At 39.2% G+C, this 23380-nt stretch overlaps 1 protein-coding gene across 1 annotated transcript in view; it reads left to right on the forward strand.

Moving 5' to 3' along the window:
* Positions 1-23380, forward strand: part of SUCLG2 (succinate-CoA ligase GDP-forming subunit beta) — a 333369-nt gene that overhangs the window by 301722 nt on the left and 8267 nt on the right. The gene's annotated exons all lie outside the window — the stretch shown is intronic.

Genomic DNA, 23380 nt, shown 5'->3' on the forward strand with positions numbered 1-23380 from the left:
CTCCCTTCGAAAGAATGCAACAGGTTGGAGATCTTGGGGATTTTGTCAACATCATTTTGTTTTGTTTCTTTTTCCCTCTAAAAACAGGTAGATGTGGGTTTCTATAGCATAGAATATGCAAAGGTAACCCTTTATGATTCTTTCATTTTACAAAATTTCCTCTTATCGATGAGGAAAATTATAGCACTCAGAATATCCACCAGTAACTTTTAAAAATACTGATTGTAAGACTTTGGACAGATAGACCATAAGCACAAGCTGGCCCTTTTGATAGGGAAAAATTGATCTTTTTGTATTTGCCAGTTTTTAAGGTAAGAAGAGAACATGAAAGTGTTAATGTTAGTGTCCAGCTGTGTGAAAGTGCCTTGTGTGACTTTCTAAGGGAAAGGTCTGAAATAGGAAAATGGGAAAGGAGGCGAGAATACTTGTCAACAACCCCCACTATTCAGGGATCAACCAGTGGTAATTTTTCATTTAATGCCCTCATGAAAGCATTTTTTTTAAATGCTTTTCCAAGTGGTTAACAGGGTTCATTTCATTTCAGCTAAAGTAATTTTATGACTTGGGTGCTATTATTTATGATTATGAAGTGTGCACTTTTCCTGTTATTTTGCTACATTATTCTGCCAATTGACTACAATGAGTAAATGACTAGAAATAGTTCAAGCTTTAAAATAGTGAAAGGGAAAGTAGAATTGTTTACTTTTTGTTATTTACTGCAGCTTAAGATGAAGTTGTAAGCTTAAGGACTGAATACAGAATCGGAATCTATCTGCTGGCAAAAGGAAACTTACAGGTGTGAGATTACTCAGACAGCCAAAACAGCATAAAATGTCTAAGAAATACAACGAACATCTGAAAGTTGCGCTTTATTGGAGCCATAGAGAGCCCAATGTTCACCCCACTGTCAGTTTTTTATCACGATGCCACAATGTATTTTATGGGTTTTTTTATCTTTTCAAATATTATGCTGCTAAAGTAATAATATTTTATCAGAAAAAGAAATGCACAGTAAGTTTGCTGTTACAAAAAGTGACCAATTGTGTAGATAAGGGCAGGGAACAGAACTACAGAGGCGTCATGCAGACTTGCAACCTCATAGCAAAATGTTGAGCTAGTGACATACGTACTTGGAGAGCAGAGTTCCTTCATCAGGTGACACTGATGGCCATCATCTAATGCAAGTGGCATTCACTGGGGAATATAAGCACTCTCCATGTGAGTTGACAGGTGCTTTGATCACAGCTGAGTAACAGTATGTGTGTAGTATATCTAAGAGAGAGAAGTGCTCAATGATTTTGTTCTGTTTACCAGTGAGCATTCATTCTAGAGAAGAGATATTTCCTTTGGTTGATGGTCATTCAAAAGCTATGAGGTGGAATAGAAAATGTATGTCCTAATTAGTCCCATAAGAGCGCCAACTACATAGGCCGCAATGAAGGTCTTTGAATTAAAAGGGTTATGTGTGATCCAGCACCATTTTATTTACAGAAAATAGCTGGTAGTCAATAATATGTCTCTGCATCTGGATTTAGAATTGAAGAAATAGCAAAAAAAAAAAATACTATTAAATCATGGCAATCGATTTTAACTCTTTACAGAATACTGTGCTGTTATGTGACAATTTCAGATGTTACTTTTCTATTTTGCTGTCAAGGAGTAAGATGCTTACGTGAACTTTAAAATGAGAGGTGAGATTTTTGAAATGCATTTTTTATTACACTCATGGTGCCAGTCAAAACTGTTTCTATGATTTCAGATGGTTGCTCAAGTGACAGATTTTATGATTTATTCAGGATCTTGAATCGAAGTCCCCATCACTTTAAGGAAACATTATCATTATTTTTTTATTGTTGAAGATACAACATCAGAATTTCTTAAGGACAACAAACTGTGGAGCAAACATCTCATTCTTTGCAAATTTAATTACTTTCAAATGCTTGGTGAGTTCCCTTCTTATCAATGAAGGAAATTAATGACATATTGTTGGACATGCTTAAGAACCCCTCCAAAAATGACAAGAAAGGACAAATACTTTCTGGAGTATATTAGGATTCCATTCTCTGTCATCCTTCAAATTAAACATTGAGTATTTGAGGGGGTTATGTGGTATGGTTATTGTCTCCAGGATCAGACTGAACTGTCACAGTCTCCAGTGAGAAATTTCCCTGTAATGGGTCTATAGTTGGCCCACATACCATTTCTAGAAATAAATGATCGCATATCATTTCCTAGAAATAAAAGATTTAAAGGTAGAATGGGTGAGGCCCCTCACCTACAGGTAATGTTCCTTACTACAGAAGTGGGTATGTATACCTCATTAGCCTATGATACTAGTTTAGATTATTATTATTGCAAAACCATCTCTCTTGTTGATAAACCTTTGGTTACCATTAAGTAGTAAATACTGTTGCATTATTACATATTTTAATTTACTAAATGTGGTGATGTGCTTGTCATTCATCCGTGAATGCCATAATTTAAGGAATACTGTTCTAAGTCTTAAGGGATAGACTGAGTCCACATCTGCTCAGCGAAAAGCAGACAAAAATAAAAGTGAAGCATAAATCCATGGGAAATCCAGGGAAACACCTAATATATCAAGTGAGCTAAAGTAATATTTTAAAGATTCAAATTCCCAAATGGTCATTCCATGAAGTGGTTTTTAAATTTTTTGGCCATCAACCTCATCGGGGATGCATTTTATTTCATCAGTCCAATACACATTTGCATCTTTATTAGTCATCATTGGTCAAGTTATGCTGTTTAAGAAACAACTCATCATCTCTCTGGCTTCATAACAATGGCTTTTTTCTCCTTCACGATATTCCACGAAGGCTGTGCATTCTCAGTGGCGCTGCTCCGGGCTGTGGCTGTCCCCTTCAGGCTATCGGGAGCCTGTGACTCTTCTCTAGGTAGCTTGTAATTCCAGGGTTCAGGCTAAAGGAACAGCCTCATCGTGATATGTGCTCACGGCAGAGGGAAAGGTAAAACCCTGAGCCAAATTACGTAATTGCTGTGAAAGTGATAGCTCAGGTTGGCCATACATCACATGCTTTCCTTCCATTGACTAGAAGGTCCCGTAAACCACTCCCAAACATCAGTGCAGTGTGGAAGCATTCCCCTCTCCTAGGAGCCCTGCCTGTCAACCGGTAAGGGCCAAGGATGAATAGTCCTTCAATAAGGAGAGGGAGGTGGGAGAGGGAAATAGTTGTGGAAAATAATACAGTCCACTACATGTGTGCACGTATATGAGTCCATATGTGAGTGAACTAAAATTTCACAGATTAATGATTACCCTTACTTTGGTATTTTCTAATATTCTCTATGCCATTGTGGTTTTTAAAATTTTGTTTGAAAGTCACTAAATTAAACTTTGACCCATTAATGGGTTACTACTAGCCTTTTGAAAAGCACTATTCTTAGGGGCACCTGGGTGGCTCAGTCGGTGAAGTGTCCGACTCTTGATTTTGGCTCAGGTCATGACTTCATGATTGAGCCCCACGTCTGGACTTCGCAGCCTGCTCAAGATTCTCCCTCCCTCTCCCATCCCCTGGTAGCACTCGCTCGCTCACTCTCTCTCTCTCTCTCTCTCTCTGGAAAAAAAAAAAAGAAAGAAAAGCACTGTTCTAATAGCTCAAACAATTTCTTGCAGCTTGTGGAATGTCATAATCAGAAAGTGAACAGGTCTTTGGTAATTGCTTTGCTCAGATTTAAATGAGTCAAGCCCATCTTTCTTGATTCTGAATTTAAGGATGTATTATAGAAAGTGGAACATTAGAGTTGGGAGTTGGAGAGTTTAGTTCTAGCTCAGCCACTGACGGGCTGTGTGACCCATTCACTCTTTCTAAGCCCCATCTTCCCCACCTGCACAATAGGGATAATGACACCTGCCTCATCTATGTCAAATAAATGACATATGTAGTTCCTGGCATAGTTCTAAACACTTCACTAGCTCACTTAACCCACACAATAACCCTCGAGTTAAGTACTACTAATATTCTCACTTTACAGAAGAAACTGAGGCATGGAGACGTCACTGATTTATCAGTAGTAGATACAGAATGCAAACCCATATGGTCTGGCTTCACAACCACTATGCTAGTTGGCCTCTCTCGTGGAAAATAACATTTCCAACGTGTGAAACTACCACCTTTAAAATTGTGCTGTATTAATCTTGTTGTTCATTCTCCGGGAAAATAATGGTCTGTTTTTGACTTTTCAAAGCGTCCATAGCAAAATTTGCACATCCGCTAACAGTGAGATTGGCAACAGTTCTGATGAGCAGATGTCTTGGTCCCAAGTCAGAGATGCAAAGCCAGATATTCAGCTTCCTATTTAGTTATGGCATATCCATGGGTCTGTTGTGTCTCTCCGGAGGCAGAGCAAGAATCAGTAACTCAAGCTCAGAGAGCATGACTGTACATTTGCCTGGTAACGATAACTACGATCACTGCACGTGGACCCCAAAGGTTAGCTTATTACAATTCCACCCTGTTCAGCTTTGGTTTATTAATGTTGCTAGAGCATACAAGTAAATGAGGGTCATCATTTGTCTCGTGGGCTTGTATTCCCCATCTCTGCAGCAGAATCACTTTCTGGATTGTTTTTTAAAAGGCTTGTTTACAGTGAGATCCACTCTTGCTACAGTGAGGTCATTTCTCCAGGAAAAATGAAAAAAAAAAACATTAAACCTGTGTTTAAATTTCTTTTTCTTCTTTTTTTAAAGAACCAATTTCAGCAGGTTCAAGTCAAAGCCTTTGAAAAAGCACCCTATAATGAGTGAATGTATAATAAACTCCCTGTTTCTGAGGAACTATTCTAGAGAATAAAATTCTTTGTATCCAGATATAATTTCTACTGTATAGATTCCATCAGAAAACTAAGGATCTTTATCCAAAAAATGACTATATTTTAGAGTCTATTTATGACTAAATATGTCAATATCCATGTGCCTGCCTGATGGAGAAATCCTTTACAATGAAACGTAAATCTGCTTTTTAAAATTTTATTTTAATTCCAGCATAGTTAATATACAATGTTTTGTTAACTTCAGGTGTACAAATATAGTGATTCAATGATTCTATCCATTACTCAGTGCTCAAAAGGATAAGTGCACTGTTAATACCCTTTACCTATATCCCCATCCCCTACCCACCTCCCCTCTGGTAACCATCTGTTTGTCTTTATAGGTAAGAGTCTATTTTTTGGCTTGTGTCTTTTTTCTTTACTTATTTTGTTTGTTAAACCCCACATAGGAGTGAAATCACATGGCATTTGTCTTTTTCTCTGACTTATTTCACTTGGCATTATACCCTCTAGATTAATCCATGTTGTTGCCAATGGCAAGATTGCATTCATTCATAAAATCTGTTTTATAAAAAACAAACAAAAATAAGCAAAGTTTTTAGTGTTTACCCCGGCTATCAAAATGTTCATTTCATCAGTTGGCATTGATATTGTATCTAGAAGAATTAGGGCCTAGAAAAATCTTAAATTGCTTGGTGTTGCTTTTTTTCACACACCTTTTGAAAGTCAGCTTTGCATTATGATTTACATGCATTAAAAATCTTCAACTTCAAAAGTACAAACGATGATTTTGACAAATGTACCCTCTACACAACCATGATATCGATCGAACATTTCTGTCACCTTAGACATTCCCCTTGGGCCCTTTAGCAAACTCTGTTCCCACTCCTGCTCCCTGATGATAACTGAACTTATTGTCACTACAATTTTGCCTTTTCCAGAATTTCATATAAATGGAAATACACATTTTAAAAGATTGTCCCAGTTTCATCGAAGAATCCATTCATATGAAGTATACGATGTTATGTGTGTGTTTTACTTTTCAGTATGTTCAGTACATGCAACAATCACCACAGCCAATTTTAGAAACTTTCCATCACCTCAGAAAGAAAGCCTTTAGATATCACTCTTCTACTTCTCTGATTCCTGAGTGCTAAACAACTGTGAATCTGCTTCCTGCCTACGTGCCTTTCCCTGTTCTGAACATGTCATGGGAATGGAATCCTCTGGCGTGTAGTCTTCCAGAATCCTCTGGCGTGTGACGGGCTTCTTTCACTCGGCATAATGTTTTCAAGGATCACACACATGTTGTAGCATGTATCAGTACTCCATTCCATAGCATTCTATGGCTGAATAATGTTCCATCGTATAGATACATCTCATTTTATTTATCCATTCACCAGTTAGTTTATGGAAATTTGGGTTATGCAGTATCCTTCCTCGTTTTGACTGTTATGAGTATACTCCTATGAACATTCATTTACAGGGTTTTTGTGAACACGTGTTTTTTTTTCTTCTTGGTAGAGTGGAATTCCTGGATTGCATGGTAACTATGTTCAACCATTTGAGGGAAAAAAAAAAAAAAAAAAACTCCTGGTTTCCACTCCTTCTGTACCATTTTACATTCTAGCCTGCAGTATATGAGAATTCTAATTTCTTCCCATTCTTTCCAACTCTTGTTACTATCTGACTTTTTTATTTTAGGTGTTTGAGTGGATGTGAAGTGGTAACTCACTGTAGTTTTGATTTGCGTTTCTCTGATAACTAATGATGTTAAACAACTGTTCGTGTGCTCATGGGTTATTTGTATGTCTTCCTTGGAGAAATGTGTATTTAGATCCTTTGCCCGTGTTTAAACTGGGTTGTCTTTTTATTGAGCAGTAAGAGTTCTTTATGTATACTTGATTTCGTTGTGGTACATTCTTTTTATATGTTGCTGGATTCAGTTTGCCTGTATTTCATTAAAGACTTTGGCATTCATATACACAAAAGATATTGGACTGCAGTTTTCTTGTGACATCTTTATCTGGGTTTGGTATTAAAATAATAGTGGCCTCACAAAATGAGTTGAGATTCCCTCCTGTTCAGTTTCTCAGAAGAGTGTGTGACGAATTGCCCTTCATTAAATGTATGGTAGAATTCACCAGTGAAATCATCCAGGCCTACTAGTAGTGTTTGGTTACTAATTCAGTCTTCTGACTTGTTATGGGTTCATTAAAATGGTTATTTCCCCTTGAGACAGTTTCAGTAGTTTGTATCTTTCTAGGAATGTATCCACCTCACTTAAAGTATTTAATTTGTTGACATGTAATTATTCGTAGCATTCATTTATGGTCATTTTTATTTCTGTAAAGTCAGTGGTAATATTCCCTCTTATTTTCTGTATCTTCCCTTTCCTTTTTTCTCTTAGCTAATCTAACTAAAGGTTTGTAAATTTTGTTCATCTTTTCAAAGAACCGGGTTTCAGTTGTATTGGTTTTCTCTATTATTTTTCTGTTCTCTATTTTATCAATTTCTGCTCTCCTATTTATTGTTTCTTTCCTTCTGCTTGCTTTAGATTCAGTTTACTCTTCTTTTCCATTTCAGGGTGCAGCAGGCTGGGTTATTGACCTGAGATTTTTCTTCTTTCTTAATAATAGGAATTTGCAGCTATAATTTTTTCTCTAAGCACTGCTTTAGCAGCATCGCATGAGTTTTGGTAAGTCGTGCCCTTCTTTTCATTCATTTCAAAGCATTCCCTGTTTCTCTTTTGATTTCCTCTTTGATCCTCTGGTTATTTTGGAATGTGTTGTTTAAATTTCCACATATTTAGAAAATTTTCCTGCTATTGCTTCCTAATCCCATTTCATTAGGGTCAGAGAACATACTGTATGTTATTTCTATCCTTTCAAATTTGTTGAAGTTTGTTCTAGGACCTAGCATATTGTCTCTACTGGAAGTAAGTATTTGCTGTTTCTGGCTTTTTTAGCATAATGCTTTGGGATTCATTCATGGTGTTCATTTATCAGTAGATCCATTTTAATACTAAATAATATCGCATTGCATAGGTATGCCACAATTTGCTTACCTGTTATCTAGTTGATGGAGATTTGGTTTATATCTTGTTATTAAATATTATGAATAATTGTGACATGGGCATTTGCATACAAGACTGTGTGTGGAAATATATATATATTTTTAATATTTATTTATTATTTTTTTTTTTATTTTAGAGAGAGAGAAAACGAGTGCAAGCAGGGGTAGAGGAGCAGTGGGGAGAGAGAGAGAGAATCTTAAGCAGGCTCCACACTTAGCATGAAGCCAACCATGGGGCCTGATCCCACAACCCTGGGATCATGACCTCGGCCAAAATCGAGAGTCAGGTGCCCAACTGACCAAGCCACCCAGGTGCCCCTAGGTGGAAATAGATTTTTATTTCTCTTGGGAAAATACCCAAAAGAGAGACTCCTAGGTGATAGGGTAAGTGTACATTTACCTTTATGAGATGCTGTCAGAATTTTTCCGAAGTGTCTGTATCATTTGAGTTTCCACTAGCAAATCAGTGGGATTTTATCTGCACAACATCCTTGCCAACACTTGGTGTTGTTAATCCTTTTATTGTAACTTTCTATTGGATGTAATGGTGTGTAACTGTGTTTTTAATTTGCTTTTCTTGAATGAATGAGGATGTTGATTGTTGTCTCATGTATTTATTTGCCTTAGTGTGTCTTCTTTGGTTACATGTTTAAATATTTTCCCATTTTTAATTGTATTTGTCATGTTATTAATTTTTTTTACGTATGCTAGATAAAATTGTTTTTTATCAGATACACTTCTTTTTTTTTTTAATGTTTTTATTTATTTTTGCGACAGAGAGAGTCAGAGCATGAGCAGGGGAGGGGCAGAGAGAGAGGGAGACACAGAATCGGAAGCAGGCTCCAAGCTCCGAGCTGTCAGCACAGAGCCCGATGCGGGACTCGAACCCACAGACTCTGAGATCATGACCTGAGCCGAAGTCAGACGCTCAACCGACTGAGCCACCCAGGCGCCCCCAGATACACTTCTTGAAAGTATTTTTTTCAGTCTGATTTTCAGCTTCATAAACTGTCCATTAATGTTTTAATTTTGATGCTGTCCAGTTTATCAACATTCTCTTTTACAGTTTATGCTTTTTGTGTCCTAGGAAATCTTGTATTTTTTTCTAGAAGTTTCTCACTTATTTATTCTTGTAGCATTTTAGGTAGACCCCTTAGGATTTTCTATGAAGACAGTCATGTCATCTGCAAATAAAGAGAGTTTACTTTTTCTTTTCCAATCTGTATGCTTTTATTATCTTTTTTATCTTTAGCATGTTAGCTACAATGAAATATAATATTAGACAGAAATGCTCAGGGGGCATCCCTGAATTGTTCTCGGGTTTAGGGGAAACAAAATATGTGTGAATATTAGCTAAAGTCCATTTTGTAGATGCCCTTTATCAATTGAAGAAGATCCTTCTCTATTGGTCCTGAATGTTTTTATACTCATTAGATGTTGAATTTTGTCTGATGCTTTCTCTGCATCTATCAAGATGAACATATGACTTTTTTTTGGTCTATTAATATGATAAATCACAATGATTTTTTAATGTTAAACCATCCTTGTCTACATAAGTTGAATTTCACTAGGCCACAATGTATTACTCTTTTTATAAATAACTATATTCAGTTCACAAGGTTTTGTTAAGGATGTTTGTACCTGTGCTCCTAAAGGATGGTCATCTGGATTTATCTTTTCTTGTCATGTCTTTGACTTAAAATCAGGGATATGATGGTCTTATGAAATGAATTTTGTTCTTTTCTATTTCCTGCCTGAGCTTATCTGGGTTAGTATTATTATTTTCTTTAAATGTGTTGTAGAACTCACTACAACAAAGAAAAAGACTATTTTTCTTTGTGGAAAGGTTTTTAACTACAAATTGAAATAATCATTTTTTTTGTTTTGAAATTGAAAATAAACTTACTGGTTTTATAATACAGAAGATTAAAGGTAGATATTTTTCTTAAAGAAACACTTGCTTTGTTTCTGAATTGAGGTTTAAAACCTGCATTTGAATATTAGTAGGTTACAGGACATTACTTTTTTCTCTATCCCTCTCATTCTGTGCAAGTGTAAAGATTCACATTTTCTTCTAAGATTGCTATTTTAAATCACTCTTTGTGTATGAGTAATTATTCCTATAACTGTGTGGATTACCTATTACTGAAATGTGAGTTCTTGTTTCCATTTATTTGTAATATAGTTTAATTTTCTATTCAGCTAATTTAGGAAATGTGTTCAGTTTAATTGGAACAGACTATGGCTGTATGGTTGAAGGCCTGTTTCAATTTGTATATTGAGTCCCGCTGAATACTTTTGTGCATTATCTTGAGGATTGTTACATCAATCACATTTATTTTTTTTATCTCTGAAATAAATTCTGAGCCTATCATCATACCTTTTGTACTCTATAAAGCGTCTTTTAGTACTGCTGTTTGTAAAGAATAAGCTGATAACAGAGTGGTGTCTTTAGTATAGCTAACACACACATACATTAATGTTAATATTTCTATGTATCTATCTCAAGCAAATACTTGTTTCCTGGAAACCAGCATCCTAGCCATTATGGCTCAGAGAACTTGGCTGCCTTTGCCAACAAAGCTGAAGCTGTTCCAGGTGCGTCCATAAGATGAAGTCATTGCAGGTGTAATCATAGGATGCTTACTCTTAAGCCCATTGGTATTAAGACTAGTCTGGATTTTTCTTAGGTTTTCCCCCCCTAGCTTTACTCAGATATAATTGGCACAATTGTGTATGTTTAAGCTGTGCAATGTGTTGACACTTATATATGATAATATGTCACCTCACACCTGTAAGAATGACTGTCATCAAAAAGACAAGAGATACGTCTTGGTAAGGTTGTGGAGAAAAGCAAACCTTTGTGCACTGCTGGTAAGAATGTAAACTGGTACAACTATTGGGGAAAACCATAGGGAGGTTGTTCTTAGGCTTTAGAAGCTACAGCTAGAAAGGAGGGCGATACATGGCATACAATAGTTCTGTCTAATCAGACCATCAGAAGACTGGAATTAGAAAAAATATTTCCAGCTTGTATGTATTTGCTTCTGCTTATAAGTACCGCTAATATTTCTAGATTCTTTTTTAAAATTTTTTTGTTTATTCTTTTTTTTTTTTTTTTTTTTTTGATAGAGAGAGAGCGTGAGCAGGGGAGGGGCAGAGAGAGAGGGAGACACAGAATCCGAAGCAGCTCCAAGCTCCAGGCTCCAAGCTCCGAGCTGTCAGCACAGAGCCTGACAAACCCACGAACTGCGAGATCATGACCTGAGCCAAAGTAGCCGCTTAACCAACTGAGCCACCCAGGCGCCCCTGTATTTCTAGATTCTTAATGCTAGACCTTCTTTCAGACCTTTATTCATTCTAACGAATGCCATTTCTCCCTCTCTTCATGGTTTCTACGTATTTTTCCCACTTTTTAATTCACCTCTTCTCCTAACAATACCCCGTCAGTAAGAAAAGCAAGGCAGGGCGCCTGGGTGGCTCATTCAGTGGAGCAACCAACTTAGGCTCAGGTCACGATCCCGTGGTTCCTGAGTTCGAGCCCCCGCCCCCACCCCCAGCTTCCAGCTCCGTGCTGACAGCTCAGAGCCTGGAACCTGCTTCGGATTCTGTGTTTCCCTCTCTCTCTGCCCCTCCCCCGCTCACATTCTGTCTGTCTGTCTGTCTGTCTCTCTCTCTCTCTCTCTCAAAAATAAATAAATGTTAAAAAAAATTTTTTTAAATAAAGAAAAAAGATAAGTAAGGCAATTTCCTATTAACTTTCTCAACTGGGTGCCTTCCTACTTCATAGTCACTTCTTTTTTTTTTTCTCCCAGTTCAATGAGAATGATATTTATTGCTCTCCAGTGGGTGCACTTATTGGTGTAGCTTTGAACTCTGTGTTAATAATTGTATTTTTAATATAGAAAGTAAGCTTCTAAACTATATTTGCCTGAAAAGAACCAACTATATCTTTGAAGCTCAGATAAAATTGAAAATCTATAAACCCTCAAGAATGTTTTTGGTGCTTGCTACCTAACCTCTTTAAGTCTGGTTTACTGAAGTGTAATTTATATAGAATGAAATGGAATCATTTTCATTGTAGATTTCAATGGGTTTTGACAAAAACAGTTCTGTTGCCCCCACCGTAATCACGACAGAGCAGTTATAGCATTCCCAAGTCCCCCATTCCCCTTGGTCATCAGTGGTTTCCCCCACCCCCACCCACCGAAAATCACTGATCTGTCTTCTCTATTGTTTGCCTTTGGATTAATGTCACATAAATGGAATCGGATAGTACACAGCCTTTTGAGCCTGCCTTATTTAACTTGGCGTAATTCATCTGATAGTCATGCGTGTTGTGTGTAACAACAATTCACTCCTTTTTTATTGCTGACTGATATTGAATAGCAGAGATGTGCCACGGTTTTTTCATTCATTCATCAACTGAAAGATACATGGGTCGAATGGATTGTTGGATTATATGGTAAATGTATGTTGAACTTGGTAAGAAACTGCCAGGCTGCTTTCCAAAGCAGCTGTACCATTTTGCATTCCCTCTAGTAAGGTCTGAGAATTGCAATTATTGTGCATCCTCATTAGCATGTGGTACCGTCAGAATTTTTTAAATAGTTATTTTAACCATTCTAATAGATGTTTGGTGAAGTTCAATAGATTTGAGTTTCCCTAATGACTTATGATGCTGTTATTTGCTTATTTGCCACCTCAGGACTTGGTGCACAGGACCATGCTGAATAATAAATAAAAACAAAATTAGAACTACTTTCTGAGGAGGCTGGAGCAGGATGCATAGATACAGGTTTTTGGGCCACAGTACCTGTTACATATTTATATGTTTAATTTTAACCAGGAATCGGTGGATGTGGACCCAGTCTCAGCTAAAATTTGTCTAAATGATACTTGTCTTAAGTTAGATTCCTCCCCGCCAAAAACCCAGTGTTTGAGAAGGGCTTGCATATAGCCATTTGTTTTTGGAAATTATCTCAAGAGAGAATTATAGGTGGTGGAAGTTAAAACAACAATCCAGTGTTGTTACTGAGCTCATTACTTCTGGAGTAACTCACTTGATTCTGGATCAAGGTTTGGCCTCACTCAAGCAGTCATGATGACGTTGATTTGCTTGTCTTGTTTTATTTTTTTAATTCTTTCTCTTCTTCCCCCCTCCTCCCATCCTTCCTAAATTCCTTTCCATTCTCCCACAGTAACTGTCATGAGAAATGCACAATCATGAGTCAAGAAATATCTATTGTCCAGAAAAGACATAGAGCACCCACTTCTCTTAAGATCGTGACTCTCAAGTCTGTGTCTTTTGAAGATAAAAATTATGTCTTACTCTTTTTTTTTTTTTAGCATTCAACCTATGCACGGAACCCAGAATATAGTACATGCTAGCAGATTGTATTTTTAATGTATTAATGAATGATTGACAATTGAAGCCATTCCCAGATTAGAAAGTTCTTCTCTTTTTTAGATTTTTGGTTTTTTGGGTCTAGATATAGACAAAACTATGGAGCTAGCATATGCTTAACAATCTTAAACACTCCCCAGGGTAACTGAAAAATCATCCTTGAGATTTTCTCATTCTTGGTATCATATAAAGTGCAGACTTTACAACTTCATGCACTGCCTTCTCTAAGGCTCTCAAAAAAAAACTCTCTTTTTATATCAGAAAAGAATCTATGGAAATTTCTGTGTTGCATTTGCATGTGAAGTCTGCTTAGAAATCAATGTTCCTATCCCTATAATTCAGGCCCTAAGACACTGGTTTTTCTCACCCAAGCCTGTGAACAATGATCTATCCCCCAAGTTAGTAATATTAGCTCAAATTTATGCAGGTGGGTTTTCAGCATATTTCCCCTTTGGAACTGCCTTCTTCTTCCATAGCCTGCATATGAACACCAGCCTTAGTTATAAATGTTTCCCAGGGAACCAACATTCCAGACGACAGAAATGAAACGTATTGTATTTCTTCCAAAACTCTGACATGAATCCCACCAATCACCGTGGCACATGGCTGAGAAATATACTTGGCTTTGTGGCCAGTGTTTTATCACTCCACAGTGAACTGGCAGGGCTTGAAAGTCCTCTGATCAGGTAAATTTTCTTAAGAGAGTGGGCGGAATATTGTCCAGTGAACATATTCTTGACTGGCAGGGAACGTGGGGACCAGTTTGGTCAATAGAATGTAGACATGATTACCTTCTACCTTGAATAATACCAATACGGTTGTTAGAAAGGAAAATGGGGCAGCAGGAATCATGTTCGGTATTTTGTTACTTTGTTTTTATTTAAATTCCAGTTAGTTGACATAAAGAGCAACCTTAGCTGCAGGTGTACATTTTAGTGATTCATCACTTCCGTACATCACCCAGTGCTCATCGCAAGTGCCCTCCTTAATCCCTATGACCTATTTCACCCATCCCCCACCCACCTTCCCTCTGGTAACCATCAGTTTGTTCTCCGTAGTTACGAGTCTGTTTCTTGGTTTGCTTTCTCTCTCCCTTTTTTCCCAATGATCATTTGTTTTGTTTCTTAAATTTCACATATGAGTGAAATCATATGGTATTTGTCTTTATTTCGCTTAGCATAATGCTCTCGAAAGCGTGTCTCAACTCTGTCTTCTTTCTGATGCCCCACTTTTTTCTTCCTAATGGCATATGATCATCTTGTTCCTGTCAAATGAATTATTTGAAATGTATATTTAATTCTCGTGCCACTGTTGCTCATAGATAAAATGAAGGTGCCACGGGCGCCCGTGTGGCTCATTTGGTTGGGTGTCTGACTCCTGATTTCGGCTCAGGTCACAGTTCATGGGATTGAGCCCTGTCCTCAGGCTCTGCACTGACCACACAGAGCCTGCTTGGAATTCTCTCTCTCTCCCTCTCTCTCTCTCTGCCCCTTTCTCAAAATAAATAAATAAAAAATATTAAAAAAATGAAGGTACTCATCTGCTCATCTATTGAATACTAATTTTTTCTCTCTCCCTTTCTCCAACATATACACACTCCCTCACTCATTCGCACCCGCATAAACTACGGTGATTATCATTTGTAATGTTTGCCTGGCAACTTACCTTGGAAAGCATCTCTAAGCCTGTTGTATCTCATTCAGTCCCCACCACCCCCATCTGTAGGCAGTTGTCCTGCCCATTTTCTGCTGTGGAATCTGATGCCCAGGGTGGTTCAGTGACTTGAACCCACAAGGGCATATTGGCTTGGTTCTCCTCTACCACACTTATGGATAATAAAATCATCTACCTCAAATGGTTATTTAGAGATTACATACGACAATGCACATGGGTCATTTAGCACAAGACCTGGTATGGAATAGGAACTAGTAAAACAGTGGCTAAACTTACAAATATCCTGGGGAAGTTCATGCCAGGTATCTTTGGCCCTTTCCACAGCCTACTGCATGGAGCATATTTCTCAAAAAGTCACTTATCTTAATGAGCCTTAAAATAATACTACTTTCCCAAACCATATGTATGTTGTTCTTCAAACACAGGATTTGTATGTCAGTAACCTCCATAAAAAGACAATTTGGCTACCTCTAGTTCCTACTGTAGAAATCCATATTAAAAGTATCACATTGGTGGGGCGCCTGGGTGGCTCAGTCGGTTGAGCGTCCGACTTCAGCTCAGGTCACGATCTCGCGGTCCGTGAGTTCGAGCCCCGCGTCAGGCTCTGGGCTGATGGCTCAGAGCCTGGAGCCTGCTTCCGATCCTGTGTCTCCCTCTCTCTTTGCCCCTCCCCCATTCATGCTCTGTCTCTCTCTGTCTCAAAAATAAATAAATGTTTTTTAAAAAAAAAAAGTATCACATTGGTACCCAGGTGGCACAGTCAGTTAAGTGTCTGACTCTTGGTTTCAGCTCAGGTTGTGATCTCATAGTTCATTGGGTTGAGCCCCTCATAGGGATTCTCTCTCTTCTGTTCCTGTCCCTCCCCCCGCCCCTGCTCTCTCTCTCTTAAAATAAATAAACTTTTTTTTGAGTATCTGCCTTGTGTGGATGTTTATTAAGCTCACTATATTTTTTTTTATTTTTTCCAGTGTTTATTCATTTTTGAGACAGAGACAGAGCATGAGTGGGGGAGAGGCAGAGAGGGAGACACAGAATCCGAAGGAGGCTCCAGTCTCTGAGCTGTCAGCACAGAGCCTGTTGCAGGGCTCGAACTCATGAACTGTGAGATGACCTGAGCCAAAGTTGGATGCTTAACTGACTGAGCCACCCGGCCGCCCCCTCACTATATTTTTTGATTATCATACCTGAACTTAAAATTCTGACATTTGATGTTTTTACATCTGTATAAGAAAATGGCTCATTATACCTGTCTTAAGTCAGGTAGTTCAGAAAGCAGACTGTGAAGTAGAATTTAGCAGGTAGGAAATTTACTGGGGCGTGCCCCTGGGATCAACATCTGTGAGGGGTGTGGAAAGAAGGACTGGGCGGAGAGGAGGTATTGTGGCTGCACTAGAACATTAGCCTGAATGAAGCTAGGTAGCTTCAGGTCAGAGTTGACCTACTTGGGCCTTTCTATGCCATCAGTCAGTCTTTGTGTGCAGGCTTGCTTTGAAGAAAGGCATGGCCTGGAGTGCAACTCAGCTGAGACCCGTCAGCCACCAACACTCAACACTGGCAGCAACTGAGAAGGAGGAGGGAGGTGCAGGCATGAAGAGGGTATCTATGCAACACATCACAGCATCCGCTACAAAACAGTGTTTGCTACAAAACAGCATCTGCTACAATTCCCTTTCCGCGCGTCTCTTGTGTGTTTAAGTGTTCTTGATGCCTTCTTGACCTCATTATAGGAAAGAGAACTGGCAGAATGATGCACCTTAAATGCTTTTCTTTTGGCTTTGTCATTATGGTTTAATTATCATTTCTTTTGTCTCTTCACCTTTAAAGGTAGGAGGATTAGGAGTTTTAAAAAGCTCCTCACTGGACTTGTTTCCAACTAATGCTAATGATTTAGGTTAAGTCCAAGGATACTGGCAGGAAACAAATGGCATATTCAAATGGGGGTAACCAAAGAGAGTTTATTTATTTTCTAATTTTTTTGAACGTTTATTTATTTTTGAGACAGAGAGAGACAGAGCATGAACGGGGGAGGGTCAGAGAGAGGGAGACACAGAATCTGAAACGGGCTCCAGGCTCTGAGCTGTCAGCACAGAGCCGGACGCGGGGCTCGAACTCACGGACCGTGAGATCATGACCTGAGCCGAAGTTGGACGCTTAATCGACTGAGCCACCCAGGTGCCCCAACCAAAGAGAGTTTAAATGAAAGGACTGTTTAGGAATGTGTGGGCAGAAGTTAGGAGAAACTAACAATGAGTGATGAAATCCTTGTTTGGGCGACAGTGGAATGCCATCACTGCCCCTAACCTTGAACCTCAAAGACAGGGAAAGATGAAGGAAAGTGGAAAGAGTACATTCTGACAAGAGCCACGCCCTTTGGAAGAATGTAACCACTTCAGTCCAGCCGGGAGGGAGCTGGGTAAATAAATGCCCTGATGTCGCTCTCCTGATCCTATCCCCTGATCTCCCGTTGGTGGCACACCCATCAACTGAATGTTACCAGAATGTAGCAGGTGAGGGAGCCTGCGGATGGAGTCCATGTGGGTCAGCCTCCTGGGTACGCAGCAGGGTAAAGTAGATCTGGAGCAGCAAACCAAAGGTCTCTCGTTACGGTCTTGTGCCATTTCTCGTATCATTCAGGTTTTTAACATTCATGTCAGTTTGTTTTTTTTTTTTTAATTTTAGAGAGAAAGAGTGCAAGTGAGGGAGAGGGGCAGAGGGAGAGAGAGGGGGAGAGAATCTTAAGCAGGCCCCATGCTCAGCGTGGAGCCTGATGCAGGACTTGAGCTCACAACTGTGAGATCAAGAAATCAAGAGTCAGACGCTAACTGACTGAGCCGTCCAGGCACCCCTGCACGTCAGTTTTTGAAGCCCTTTCCATGAGGTCAACTGTAGTGCATATCATCCGAAATTGCTTCCATGCTTGCCCCCCACAAAAACCCTTTTCCACCCAGTAGTCAGAACGATCATTGTAAAACACGGTTCTCTTGCTACCTACTTGCTGAAAAAGTCCTTAAGCGTCCACTCGCTTCTCTTAAAGACAAAGGCCAATGATTTTAACATGACCCACAAGATTCCTGGTCTCACCCTGTGTACATCTGCTTCAGCCTCATTCTGTGCCAGCCATTTCTTCTTAGGTCTTTGAACAATCCACCCTGCTTTTGCCTTCCCTCCTACTGTTCTTTCTCCCTGCAACGCACTGGTCCTGGTTCACCCCTCCTGATTTTTCACATTTCAGCTTGGAGATTTGCTCCTTCAGGAAACCTCTGATGCTTTTTGCTCCACCCCCATGACCCTTCAGGACCCTCTAGCAGATGGTCGTAGCACCCTCACATTTTTCCTCATTGCATTCTTTTAAATTCGTAATTTTATAGAGCTGTTTACTCTCCATTGCCCCTTAGATTGTACATTCTAGGAACACGGAATCTAGCAAAATGTCTTGTGGCACATAGTAGATACTTAAGAGATATTTATTGAATGTATGTATAAATGAATATCTGAATGACTGAGCTGGATAAGAAACTGTACAAACCGGATAGCTCACCCCTGCTTAAAGGGTCAGCTGTGACGAGTCCCTGCGGACCACAGGCTCAGTGTTGCCAAGGGGTGACATGGGACTCATGTTGAGGGAACTTTCCGTGTTTTACCAGATATCAGTGATGAACTTGATCTAATGTAAAATATCTTGACTTTCAGATGTTACTAATTCCAATTTGTTTAAAAATACTATACAATATAAAGAAACACTATATAAGCTGAATTCGACCCAGGGGTTATGTCTTTTAATTACTGGTGCATTTGGCTTCAAAGAAGGTAAAACTTCATGTTGGAGGTTCTCTGTTTAGCATGGAGATGCAAGACATTTTTTTTATAATCGTGTTACGAATAACTGGGTTTACCCAGATGTGTTTGTAGTCAATTAATCGTCCACCCTAGCTTCCACTTAACCACCATAAATCCAAATATTTTAAAGGAACAGTCAGGCAGAGGGCAAGATCTATGGAGTAGTCAAACACCCCCACTAAAAATACGAATTTATAAACACTGGCTCATCTGGCCTTTTTAATGATTACTGACAGAGAATGAGTCAATTAACATGAGTAGTGTTGTTTTCTTAATGGTAATTTGTTTTTTTCATGGACTTAAAACTTTGCTTGAAGACGAGTTGCCCTGGGAGGAAATGTGTTTCTGTTTCTGTGGAATTCATCAAGCGTTTCGTCTCTTCTGTTATGAGGGCTCGGTGCTCAGTCACTTAAGAGCCAGGTAGTACAAGTGCTGAAGACCATGAGTGGTAGGGAAATGGGGAGTGATTATGTCGTGGAACAAATGGGGTATCATTGAAGCTGTCTGAACAGTGGGTAGCATACTTTCAGACACGTTGCATAGGTTTTTGAATACCCTCATGAAAAGGGGTAGATTTGACCTCTTTGCTTGATCCAATGAGTGTTTTCTTGGGAACGAGAGTATCCTTACCATTCCAAACCACAATTTTCTGAGGAGAGGTGTAGATATTTGGCCTCTTTTATACTTTCAAAAGCTATATATTCTTTCCCCCCTCTTCTGCTATTGCTTAGAATGAAAAAAATATATATCTAAACTACTGATGTCAGATACCATTAACATCAGATGTCTTTCACCCAGGGTTAGGTTTCCTAGTGACTTTCAAGCTCCTTCCCTTGGAAAGCTCATGCACCTTGTCACAGGTGATATTTTCCAAATGAAGAGGCATGCAGCATATCAAGATCATATATCGCATGGCATTTCGGTCAAGTATCTAAACACCTTTACCAGGCTCCGGACATGCAGCTGTACAGAAATTAGGTCATCCCTGAATGAAAAACAGGCCAACCATGCCGATCACATTAAGGAATTTACAAACCCCTCACTGCCCTCTCCCAAATGGGAAGTTTCACCCTGAAGCTGAAGGTGGACTCTTGTTTTTAAACCTGGAAGCAAATTTTGAGGAGAAAATGCATTTTTCCCTTCAAATTAAATACGTGATTGCAAGGAAGACTTTTTTTTAAGTTTATTTATTTCGAAAGAGAGAGAGCGAGCATGAGCACAAGCGGGGGAGATGCAGAAAGAGAATCTCAAGCAGGTTCTGTACTGTCAGCACAGAGCACGACTCAGGGCTCAAACTTAAGAACTGTGAGATGGTGACCTGAGCGGAAGTCAAGAGTCAGACACTTAACCGACTGGGCTACCCAGATGCCCCTGAAGAAGACTTTTATAAACAAAATGATTTCATAGTATCCTGGCCAAGCTTCATGTACATAACAGTTCATGCATCTTTTTTAATGTAACAGTCTGGAACAGAGACCAGCGCTTTCTAAGTATTTTCATGTCAAGACATACATAGCGTATATGTACAAGATACTAGAGGCTGGTTATGGTCTGGGGCCTCCCAACCCGTACTCCTGACATTTGTAGGTATTAATATCCTTGCATACTTTTCACGTACCCTGAGCACACCGATTGGGAATTCTGAGTAGAACCACCAGCCTCTATTAACATTTTATTTATACATCAATTTCACATACCAAAGAGCAGTGATGAAAAACTTTAATATTTTTAAAATTATTTCCAATAAGCATCTTCTCTATTAACTCGCCAAACAAAACCTGCTATATTAAAATATTATTCTCATTATCATTCCTGACACTGATATTTACTATGTGGGTGGAAATTTAAGTAAATATTTATTTTTCATGTTGAGTGTAGCAGTCTTAGGGATCCCTTCCAGATGCAGAATGCAATCTCAAACCACTTGGTGTTTGTCACTTCACGTAGATTCCCATTTAGTAAGTGGATGAGGCTTTCTTTTTTTAGATAAGTAGGTCTGTAACATTTGGGGTAAAGTAAATAACAGGTGCTGGGGATTAAATTTTATTTTAATAATCAATAGAATATTCATTGATGATGGGTGAGGGCAGTGAAAAGAAAAAGAATACCCTGGGCTGCCTGGGTGGCCTAGTGGTTGAGCATCCGACTCTTGATTTCAGCTGGGGTCATGATCCCAGGGTCATGGGATCAAGCCCCGAGTTGGGCTCCATGCTAAGCATGGAGCCTGCCTGACATTCTCTCTCTCTCTCTCTCTCTCTCTCTCTCTCTCTCTCTCTCTCTCCCTCTGTCCCTCCCCTTCTCTCTCTTTCTCTTTCTCTCTTTAAAAAAAAGAAAGAAAAAGAATATCCTGCATAAAGCTCTCTTACTGACTGTTATTCATGTCTCAGTGTTAAGGAAAGCGCCTAATTGGCTTATTTGATACTTTACCTGAATCTTCTACAACCAGTTGTAAGAGGAAGCACAAACTCATGGGAAACCATAAAACCTTCAAGAATTTCCACTGCCATGTTTCATTAAAAATATGTATTTTTCAATATGAAAACACAGGATAGTGTACTTTACTAATAAAGAGACAAATTAGGCAATACTGCCAATTAGAACAAGTGAACATAAGAGAAAGTTACCATCTATCCTTTCTTACTTAGACAATTATTCTAATGAGAAGAATCTAACATTAGAAATGAAATAATTTCAGGGGCGCCTGGGTGGCGCAGTCGGTTAAGCGTCCGACTTCAGCCAGGTCACGATCTCGCGGTCCGTGAGTTCGAGCCCCGCGTCAGGCTCTGGGCTGATGGCTCAGAGCCTGGAGCCTGTTTCCGATTCTGTGTCTCCCTCTCTCTCTGCCCCTCCCCCGTTCATGCTCTGTCTCTCTCTGTCCCAAAAATAAATAAAAAAAAAAAAAAAAAAAAAAAAAAAAAGAAATGAAATAATTTCACCAGAGTTCATTACAACGTTGATTTGCTACGGTAGAGTCTGGTCTCATATCTACTAAAAATGTTAATAGTATCTATATCCTCCTCGGGAAAGTACAAAATTCTCTCAAAACCAGTAGTTTTTGGTAGCTAATACATTCTTTTCAATACGTTGCTTAATACTCTTCCGAAAGACAGCTCCTTTTCTCTGCTCCCACTCCATCGTCCCGTGCTGACAGCTGGTGGTGAATGGCATTCTCCTGCCACTCTATTCTCTGGAAGTTCCATTTCCTCTAACATCAGTGCCCCGGGCTCTTGTTTCTCCACATTGCCCTCCCTCCTCTTCCCTCTGGAGCACATTAGCTCATGAAGTATGTTGACTTTGGTGCATCCTCTGAGAAGATAGAGGTTCTATAGTCTCTTGCCTTTCTTTGTAATCACCAATCCATCTTTTTTCCCCCATTTCCTGTTTTCTCAGTGTCCTTCTGTTCCATGGGAAGATATTGGCATTAATATCAGTCATGGGTCATGGGGTTTGAGATACTTCCTGTATCTCAAAGCTTGTGGTAATTGTGTTGTATCCAAAAATCATACTGAATAGCCAAGATAAAGTCAGGCTGCCTTTAAAGGTGATCCTGTAGTTCTGTGAGCTCAGGGAAGCTAAAAATAAAAAGGGTTTCCCAATTGTGCACTATGTTAGGGAATGAAAAATATTATAGAGTTCAAGCTGGGGAATGCATATATACTCAGTGAGTCAGATGAAATCAGTGGGAAGCAGTCCTATGCTCCCTTGTTCCCCTTCTTTTTCTAGGCTCCTGTATGTTATAAGGTGAATAAGAGACAGGTGTGAGGCACCAGAAAGCATGGCAGAAGCTGAGGATGAGAAATTGGAAGATTGTAAAAATTATTCAATAGTTTCTGTCTGAATATCATGATTGCCTTCTCAGGCAAATTTATCATAGAGTAACCTGAAACCCTGAGCCTGGGTTACCTCATATATTTTGGTTATAGGGACACTAGATAAAAGCTATCATCAGTATTTCATAGGCATGAGTTTTTACAAAAATGATGACTTTCTAATCATTTAAATTGGTAATATCAGTCTGAGTAATTGATAGGATTCAAGAATTGATTCTCAGATATTCTCCCAGCATCCTGTCTAACCAATCTGCTATTTATGTCTGCCTGGATACTAATAAACAAACCGCCTAGGCTGAATACCGTCTTTCACCCCTCCAGATCCCTTGTGTACCTTTTTTTTTGTTTTACCTGGCATCCTGTCCTTAGAGGCTGATGTCAGCTCCCTTGTCCCCTGACTTCCTTTTAAGTTCAACCTTTAGGAGCCCTAAGAAGAGCTTGGAGGAGAAAAGAGAGATCTGGATAATTCTCTCTCCCCGCTCGGAGGTTGCCTTGGCCTGCATGCTCTCTAAACTGTTCTCCAAATGGACTTCTCCGCATGGCTGTCCCCTCCCAGGTGGCGGTAGCTGCTCCTCTGTCCTTGCAGGCCTGGGTCTGGTGACAGATGGGCTGCTGTTCACACCTTATTCTTCAATATCATTTTTGTAAACAGTTCTCTGCAAATACCTCTTGTGTGTGAACAGTTTCTGTAATTATGCTCCTATCTTGAGTATGCTTTTTCTTTCCTGTGGTAACCTACGGATACACC

The sequence above is a fragment of the Neofelis nebulosa genome, chromosome 4 (assembly GCF_028018385.1).
Source record: "Neofelis nebulosa isolate mNeoNeb1 chromosome 4, mNeoNeb1.pri, whole genome shotgun sequence".
NCBI lineage: Eukaryota > Metazoa > Chordata > Mammalia > Carnivora > Felidae > Neofelis > Neofelis nebulosa.